At 46.2% G+C, this 9,640-nt stretch overlaps 1 long non-coding RNA gene across 1 annotated transcript; it reads right to left on the bottom strand.

Annotated features, from left to right (window-relative positions):
• Positions 1-1,018: 1,018 nt before the first annotated feature.
• Positions 1,019-9,289, bottom strand: LOC140711110 (uncharacterized). Its single transcript, XR_012092249.1, has 2 exons — positions 9,168-9,289; positions 1,019-2,440 (listed from the first exon to the last, which is right to left on the bottom strand). It is a non-coding gene; the product is annotated as an uncharacterized lncRNA (long non-coding RNA).
• Positions 9,290-9,640: the final 351 nt, after the last annotated feature.

The following is a 9,640-nucleotide window of genomic DNA, read 5'->3' as shown; positions in this document are numbered from 1 at the left end:
AACATCTTCATACTATTCAGTCTTCCAATCAATGAACACAGATCTCTCCATTTATTTAGTTTTTTTTTCTGTTCTGTAATTGTCAGCATGCAGAAACTACACATATTTTGTTAGCTATGTATACCTAAGTACTTTCAGCACTATTATAAATGGTATTGTTTTTATTAACTTTGGATTTCAGTTGTTCATTGCCAGAGGTAGAATTGATTTTTGTATGTTGACTTTCGTATATTTTGACTTTGCTAAACTCATTTATTAGTTCTGGGAGGTTTATTGCAGAGTCTTTGAAATTTTCTATGCAGATGGTCAGAGTTTTATTTCTTCTTTTTGGATCTGTATGCCTTTTCTTTTTATTGACTTATTGCACTGACTACAATGTCTAGTATGATACTGAGTAGAACAGTTGAGAGAAAAATTTTGCCTTATTTCTATCTTAAAGGAAAGCATTAATTTTTCACCATGAAATATGTTAGCTGTGGGTTTTCTGTGGATACTCTTCATCAGATTTGATTCCTAGTTTGTTTAGAGAGTATCATGAAGGGATGTTGCATTTTTTTAAAAGTATTTTTCTGATCATGTGGCTTTTCTCTTTAAATCTGTTAATTATATTGATTTTCAAATGTTGAAATAGCCTTGCATTCCTTGTATAAAACACTCTTGGTTGTGATAAATTATCCCTTATAGAGATTGCTGGATTTGATTTGCTAATGTTTTGTGGAGGATATTTCCATTTGTGTTCATGAAAGATAGTGGTCTGGGTTTCCTTTTCTTATAATGTATCTAGCCTTAGTATTATATAATGCTGGCTTCATAAAATGAGTTGGGAAGTCATTCATGAAAGTGTCTGGGCTTGAGTTTTTTTGGTGGGGGGATGATTTTAACTATAAACTCCATTTTTTGGACATATAGTATATAGGATATCTATAGGTTATCTATTTTTCTTTCTGGAGCGTTAGTAGTTTGTGTCTTTCAAGAAATTGGTCCATTCATCCAAGCTGTGGAATTGAAAGGCAGAGAGTTGCTTGTAAGGTGCCTTTATTACATGAGATTTCTTTTAACTGTCAGGAATTACATAAATATTAAGACATTATTTTTGTCACCTTCATTAGGACTGCCATAAAATCAGGCATAATCACAGAATGAAATACATTTAAAGGATCCTTATTAAACAAATATTATACAGTAACTGATGTAGTTTGGATGTTAGTCCCCTCCGAATCTCATGTTGAAATGTGACCCCCAATGTTGGAGGTGGGGCCTACTGGCAGATGTTTGGGTCACAGGGGTGGACCCTTAATGAAGGGCTTGGTGCGCTCCTAGAGGTAATGAGTGAGTTCTCGCTCTATTAGTTCATGTGAGAGCTGGTTGTTTAAAAAAGCCTGGGACCTCTCTTACTCCCTTGCTCACCTTGTGACACACCTGCTCCCGTTTCACCATCTGCCATGAGTAAAAGCTTCCTGAGGCCTCACCAGAAGCAGATGCCAGCACCATGCTCTTTGTACAGCCTGCAGAACTGTGAGCCAAGATAAACCTCTTTTCTTTATAAGTTACCCAGCCTCAGGTCTTCCTTTATAGCAATGCAAAACAAACACAGTCACCATACCCCTTCCTCCATGGACAAACAGGAAGCAGTCGTGGGAAGTCTGTCGGGCTTGCTCTCGCCTCCCAGCAGAAGCATCAGGACGGAATGAGCAGACAAAGCCAAACCGCCTCACGGCAACGGGGCTCTATGCTGGGGGCCCAGAGCTCTGGGCTCTTCTGTCAGCCAGTCCTTTCCTTCCTTCTGGCCCTCAGCATCCCCATGTGTAAAATGGAGGGTTGGCAGCTGAGATCTGTGAGTGTAGACTGATTCCTGCCATCTGCCCTCCATCAGGGAAGAGCTGAAGATGGCACCTAATGTCCAGAGAGTACCTGTGATGAGCAAACCTCACTGTGGGCCAGGCTGCTACTCAGCTTCCTTTAGCCTAAAGGCAAGCATCTCTGAGAGACAACCACTCACAACCCAGACGACTGGGAAAACCACTCACTCTTCTCAAACAAATATGCCTGCTCTGTTCTGTGTTCAGGCCAGGATGCAAAGGAGGTAGTGCTCAAGATAGGAGCTTTGGAGTCAGAGACACCTGGCTCAGGGCCTGCCTTCTCCACAGTCACTTCTTCAAGATGAGAATAATTTCCCAGATACCTACTGTGTGCCAGGTGCTGTCTTGGGCAGGGGATAGGATGTGTAAACAACATTCATTCTTTACCTCATGTAGCCATGATCTGGGAGAAGAGACATTCATTAAACAAGTGCTCCCAATTTATAGATGGGTTAAGAGTTTCAGCCAGGCATGGTGGCTCACAACTGTAATCCCAGCACTTTGGGAGGCCGAGGCGGGCGGATCACTTGAGGTCTCGAGTTTGAGACCAGCCTGGCCAACATGGTGAAATCCTGTTTCTACTAAAAATACAAAAAAAAAAAAAAAAAAAAAAAAAGATTAGTTGGGCGTGGTAGCAGGCACCTGTGATCCCAGCTACTCAGGAGGCTGAGGCAGGAGAATTGCTTGAACCTGGGAGGCGGAGGTTGCAGTGAACCAAGACCACACCACTGCACTCCAGCCTGGGCAACAGAGTGAGATTTCACGTAAATAAAGAGTTCCTACCTCCTAGAGCTGGGTAGAGAGAGATGACACATAGAGATCACCTGCTGCTTGATGCGCACTTAGCACGGGGGTGCTGTCCAGAGACTCAGTACAGAGAGGGTGGGTGGGGAGAATAGACCCTGGCAGAAGCCAGTACATGGAGGAAGCAGTCCCAGCTCTGTTGGCTTCACCAATGAAGTCGACATGGTCAGGCTCCCGGCAAAGCCCAGCACCCGTGGTAGACCTGTAGGGCAGCAGGTCATCCCCACAGTCACTGAAACATTGTTTCTGCACCAGACACTCAATGGGTCTGCATAGCAGTGACCCCAAGAATGGGACATTCATGGGAACAGAGATCCTGTTCCAAGGAGCCTCAGCCAGGATGGCAGCTGGCCCCCATGAGCAGAAATGAAATGTGCTCCCACCCCTAGGGAAACTCAGGTGTGGAGGCCGTGGGCCAGGCAAGATCCGGGAACCACACTGGGCTTGGGAAGCTTGGTGTTTTCTAAGAAGACTCAATGTCCTTTATTTCCTCTCCTTGCAGCCTTTTGATATTTGATTAAGTTAGGATACTAGGAAGGTGGCAGAGCAAAGCGTATGACCTTTGGAGGGCCTTAAAAGGCCAGGTACTAGATCCCTGTGTAATCCCCAGGAAGCTACTGCACCTCTCTGAGCCTCAGTTGTTCATGTATTAAATGATGTTATTAACGTCCACCACAGGGCTACCGGGAGGATGCAATAAAAGTGTATTTAACGTGTTGAGTACAGTGCCTGATTCATAATAACTGGTTAATAAATGGCAACTGCTATCATTATGATTAACTTCAAATGCCAGTCAATCTCAGTTGTCCTTAAAGGAACAAAGGAGGTTTTGTGGTCCATTCTTTGGTGGGGTTTGAAGCTGGGGGGCAGGTGCAAAGGAATAAGAGAGATCCCTTTGGATAAACTCTCAAAGGGGTGTTAGCCCCCACTGGGGGGGTGGGAAGGTGCCAAGTTCCGTGGGGCCTCCCCAGGGCAAATGCTGGGAACCTGCCTGACCCCCCAAGTGTTTCTCCACTTAGGGCAGTACCATCCTGACACCCCCCAACCCCAGACTCAAACCAGGCCCTCAGGAGCTAAGTGGGCTGAGCAGCTGGAAGCAAAGCGAAAGGCACATTTTCTCTCAAGGGAAGCTCTGCACAGCAGCAAGGAGCCCTATTTACAAATAAAGCCCTTTTCTTGGCTCCACTGCCCACGTAGCCAAGCCCCTTTCTTCCATTTCAATATGCCTAATTCCACTGAAAGTGCATTGGCAATAAACAGAATTAATCAGTCCTGGATGCCCAAGTGAGTGTAGGCAGGTGTTAGCATATCCAAGGGGCCTTGGAGGGGAAAGTACAATGAACGGCAGGAACATGAAATGCTTTACTGCGGAGGGGATTGAAGGTAGAAAGGACTTTACTGAAGGCAGGCATTTTATGAGCAAATAAAGCCTTTGATTGCCTGCAACTGAGAAGCAAACGAAAGTGAGTGGAAACTTCTACGGAATATTTTTTCTTTGCCTTGTTTCCGAATGGAAATCGCTTTATTGTTGCTGTTTCTAAGATTATAAAGGAATACTTGCTCCATTCAGACGTCGCCTAAGGACATAAAGAAAAAAGTGGAAATCATCCCTTATCTTACCACCTGAGATAACCACTGTTGACACTGTGGTGTGTGTCCGGCATAGATGTTTTTCTATGCATATTTTTGCATTCATATAGAATACAGATGAAATCCTGTTAGCTATGTGGTTTTGCAGCCCGTGTTTCCCATTTAATAACAGCCCACAGACATCCTTCCACATTAATAACTGCAGATCTTGATCATCGCCTTTTCACAGCTGCACAGTCTTGGGTGAATTACATCTCCTGTGCGATCGGGCTATTTCCTCAGCAGCATCGCCAGACATCTTCTCCCCACTTGGCTTTCCACGTTCAGCCACACGGGCCTTCGTCTGCACACTGGAACACTTCTTTCCACTTTGGGGACTTGGCATTTGCTGTTCTTTCTGCCTGGAATTCTCACTTCCTCTTTCACATAATTAGTTTTGTTCTCTTTTAAATTTCAACTGAAATGCTTCCTCCTCCAGGAAGCCTTCCCAGATATCCAAAGACCAGGGTTGGTCTTCCTGGGCATACACTCAATTGGTTCCACGTGCTTTGCCATCTTGGTATTATCACAATTGTAACTAAATATACAGTTCTGTAATTTGTTTTTATTTTTCTTACTAGAATATAAGCTGAGGAGGTCAGAGACTGTGTCCGTCTTGCTCAGCTCAGAAGCTGCAAACTACAGTGTTAGTTTATAGGACTCACAAGGATATATACTCACAGACAAAACAGGAAGAAGAAAAGCAAGAGACAACCACAGACACTAGCCTATACGGAATGCCCACATCCTTCCACACAAAAGAGGGATCTATCAGCTGGTTACTGGTTTTGGCATCTCTTTGTGAACATGAAAACTATAGGTGAAACAGAGAGGAGTACATTCCTGGTGTCTGGGCACCCTCTTTGTGCTGGCTGCTAGGAAGCTCAGAGCCAAGTCTGTGTCCTGCCTGTAGCTGGGTCTGCAGCCCCACAGAGCAGGGTGTTCTGGAATATCACTCATCGAGGCTTCATCTCTTTCCCTGTCCCCCATTTTCCTTCTCCCCAATATCCTCTATTCATTCAAAATGTTTGCTCTATGTAAAAAGAACTCTCTGCAACTTTTCAGGCCAGGCAAATGTACAGATCCAGGGAAGTCCTCAGAGATCACCTCGCCCAAGTGTCCAAGCAGGGAGATGGAGGCCCAGGGAGGGGAAGGACACGCCCACCTTCACACAGCTGGTCAGTGGAGGCCCCAGGGCTTCTGTCCTTCCCTGCACAAGGCAACCCCAGGCTCTGTCAGGTCTTGGTTTAAATAACAGCTCTGATAACAGAAAGAATTTGATCTTGGGCAACTCAGTTTAAGTCTATAAGTCTTGGTTTCTTCAGCTGTAAACCGAGGACTGAGAGGCACTATACCACAGTAGTTAAGAACGTGGACTTGGAGTTTGCTGGCGTGAGTTAAAATCTCAGCTCTAGCACTTAGCTGGGTGGCCTTGGACAAGTTGCTTAACATTGCTCCTAAATCTATTATTTATAAATTGGCAAGAAGAACATTCTTTTTTAAAATATATCATTGCAAAAATTATGTGATAATGAATAAGAAGTTTTCAGCGCAGTATGTGACACAGCAACTCCTCAATGAAAGGGTAACATGATAATAAAAGACGCCACCCACCAGGAATCAGAGAGAGAGGGCAAGATGCTCAGTGCTCTCAGGCCAAGACCTAACATGTCGTCTCTCTGGAATGCTCCCTCTCTCCCTTTCTCTTAACGTGGTTTTAATCAGAGGGTACTCACCGCTAACAAGGTAATGTAAACTGTTCATACATTTATGTCACCAAGGACACTATGGCACCACACAACATCCTCTCAAAGACGGACCAGAGGAAAACTGTTCTGAGGCCTCAGAAGGAAGAATAACTAGGTGACCTGCTTCACTCTCTGTGTTGGCTGCCAGGAAGCTCAGAGCCAAGTCTGCATCCTGCCTGTAGCTGGGTCTGAAGCCCCATGCAGCAGGCGTTCTGGGGAATCACTCATCCCGCTTCATCTCTTTTCCTCTGGCCCCATTTTCCTTCTCCCCAGTCTCCTCCACTTCTTCAAAAGCTTTACTCTGTGTTTAGAAACTGCCTCTAATCTGTAAGTGTTTGGGGAAAATAAATGGCAGTTAAACTTCATAAAGACTAAAAGCAGCGTGGTATGCTGGATTAGACTGGATCCTGGAACAGAAAAAAGACATGAGTGGAGAAACTGTGAATAACACCTGTAGTTTGTTTAACAATATTATACGGATGTTAGTTTCCCGGTCTTGACAAATATACCACGGCTATACATGATGTAAACATTAGAGGAAGCTGGGTGAAGGATAAACAGGAACTCTCGGCAACTTTTCACTACGTCTAAAATTATTCCAACATAAATTTATTAAACAAAAATTCCATACAGAATATTATCAGATTATTTCCCCCTGGAGTCCCAACAAAGCATCACTCCTACCTGCTAAAAGCAAAGCAAGCACCTAGATCCAACACGTCTCACAATCAACTAGACCCGGCCGACACTGTGGAACATCTCCTACCTATCTGGCTGGCACAGGTCTAGAATCAGACTCCTCATTCCTGGATGGGAATCCTGGCTTTCCCTCTCATAGGCTGTGCAACTCTCCGAGTCTCACCTACTGAGCCTGTAAAATGGTGCTCACCAAAGGGTAAATGTTTGAGGGGATGGATACCCCATTCTCCACGATGTGATTATTACACACTCACGCCTGTGTCTAAACATCTTATGTACCCCACAAATGTACACACCTACTATGTACCCGCAAAAATAAAAAATAAAATGGTGCTCACAACAGAACCTACTTTCACGGGAGTATCATGAGGTTAAACAAGTTAACGACGTAAGGCACTTGGAAGAGCACCTGGGAAAGAAGACACATACTCCATGTAAATTACCATGTCTATAACAGTGATGATAATGATGTTTGTCTGAGTCAATCCGGGCTGCTATAACAAAGTACCATAGACCGGGTGGCTTACAAGCAACAGGAATTTACATCTCACAGTTTTGGAGGTTGGAGTCCAAGATCAAGACGCCAGCAGGTTTAGTGTCTGGTGAGGGCCCACTTCCTGGTTCACAGACTGCCTTCTTGCTGTATCCTTACATGGCGGAAGGGGCGAAGCAGCTCTTGGAGCCTCTTTTATAAGGGCACTAATCCCATTCATGGGGCTCCGCCCTCATGATCTAATCACCTCCCAAAGGCCCCACCTCCTAATACTATCAGCTTGTGGGTAAGGATTTCAATGCATGAATTTTGGAGGAACACAATCTATGGCAATGTTTACTATAATAATTAATAAGCATTCCTCATTTGAGCTTGCAATAACCCTGAGAAAGGAATATTACCTATTATTATTATGTAGTAAAGGGAAGCAAGGTTAAACAAGTTAATGATGTAAAGCACTTGGAAGAGTAACTGGGAAAGGGGAGACAAGGTAGATGTTAATGATTATGTCCACAATGATGATGATGATGATGATGTCTGTCTGTCCCTTTGGGCTGCTATAACAAAGTACCATAGACTGGGCAGTTTATAAACAACAGAAATTTATGTCTCGCAGTTTTGGAGGCTGGGAAGTCACAGATCAAGATGCCAGTAGGTTCAGTGTCTGGTGAGGGCTTACTTAGTATTATACAGGAAAGGGAAGCCCAGACAGGTGGAGGGACTCTCCAGGGTCACACAGCTACGTAAGCAAAAGCAGCAAAACTGGGACTTGAACCCAGTCTTCCCTACTGCAAACCCAGAGCTCTTCCCACAATGCCTGTTTCCTAAGAGAACCTGACGGACATATCGTCTCTGTAGTCTAGCCTGTCTGCCATGACATGACTTGGTGGCCACATATGACCTTTTCTTCTTGTCTGTGTGGAAAATGAAATCTCCTGATACCAGGGCACGCAAGGAAGGCCCTTTGTTACAAAGACACAACCTCATCATGTGCTTCGTTCCCCTGGCTTTGCACACAGACTAGGTATCCATCTAGTCAGTCACCAACAGTCAGACACGCGTGGTCCTTCGGCCAGCCACTCCCATCCTTCCCCTTCACCCATCCCTCTCTCTCACAATCCCCATGGCCTGGCTCAAAGGCCACCTGTGCCATGGTCACCACTCCACATCGCCGCTGCTGTGGCATCCCTGGCATCAGGATTTAGCCCGAACACATGGTACTCTTTAATTTGGTGATTAGTGTCCTGGGTCCAGCGTTCTGAGCAGAGTCTTGTCTCTCTGAGCGGGTTCCCAGGCTGCCCTGCAGGGTGCTAAGTGAGGGCTTTGAAATTCAGACGGCCTAAGTTCAAAGTCTGCTCTGCAACCCACCAGTTGTGTGGCCTTGGACAGGTCAGTTTAACCTCTGTATGTCTCAGTTTCCCCAACTGGAAAATGTGGGTAGTAATACCCTACCCCTAAGGGTAGGGTGAGGAGTCAACTAGATGGCATGTGTAAAGTGGATCACAAACACTGGGCACACAGTTAGCCCTCTTTAAAATGTGGTTAGTAATATCATTTCGATAACTGCTGGTTGTCTGGATTGAATGCCAGGCCTGAAGCTGCCCAGGGCACCCCCAACCCAGCCCATCACTTTCTCTCCTCTTCCCTCTCCACATGTCCTAACAAACCCTGAAGTCAGGGCCATCACAGGCCATCAGCAGTGTTTGCAAAACAGCAGCACAACAAGTTCGGGCTGGCCTGCTGCCCACACCGCCTAGGCGGCCACCCTGCTGCTGCTGTGAGCTGTGAATTTAGAGGTACAGCAGCCAGGGAGGGCTCCCCAGCTGGGACCAGTCCTCAAGGTGGGGTGCTGATTGCTCTGCTGGAGATCTATTTAAAATCAGCAGCCAACAGCTCCATGCACAGAGCTTTCCCTCCCTCGGGGCCTCCCCTCACCTTGAGCCCGCTGCCTTCTGCTTCAGAGCCTGGGTCCACGCCAGTGATGTAAATGCCAAGGCCGTACTCGGCTCCCCCACGGATCGTGAGGCCCAGGGACCGGCCGTCCCCCAGCACCAGGTTCACCTGTCAGAGGGAGAGGAGAACATTAGAGGGACTGGGGGACTCATACCTTCAGGCTGCAGAGCCCCTTCTCGTACTCTGAAGAGCACATCTTATCCGGCTGGCAAGGAGGCCCAGGCCAAGGCCTGGAAGATACCCTAGAACATTCCAGTTCCTGCCCCAGCTCTGCCTCTGACTTGATGGGTGACCTTGAGGAAGCCCCTCACCCCCTCTTGGTCACAGTTCCAAGTGCAGTGGGGGGAAGGTGCTGAGATAGGTGGCCTCCGGGATCCCCTCAGGGCCAACACCCGAGACTACTTAGACATTTCTCTCATGTTCTTCACGCCACAGTGGCCATGTTCACCTGAGGC

The sequence above is a fragment of the Chlorocebus sabaeus genome, unplaced genomic scaffold (assembly GCF_047675955.1).
Source record: "Chlorocebus sabaeus isolate Y175 unplaced genomic scaffold, mChlSab1.0.hap1 unalloc_scaffold_1541, whole genome shotgun sequence".
In the NCBI taxonomy this organism is placed as follows: Eukaryota; Metazoa; Chordata; class Mammalia; order Primates; family Cercopithecidae; genus Chlorocebus; species Chlorocebus sabaeus.
The sequence above is the reverse complement of the archived record's forward strand: the minus strand, read 5'-3'. Positions and strand labels throughout refer to the sequence as shown.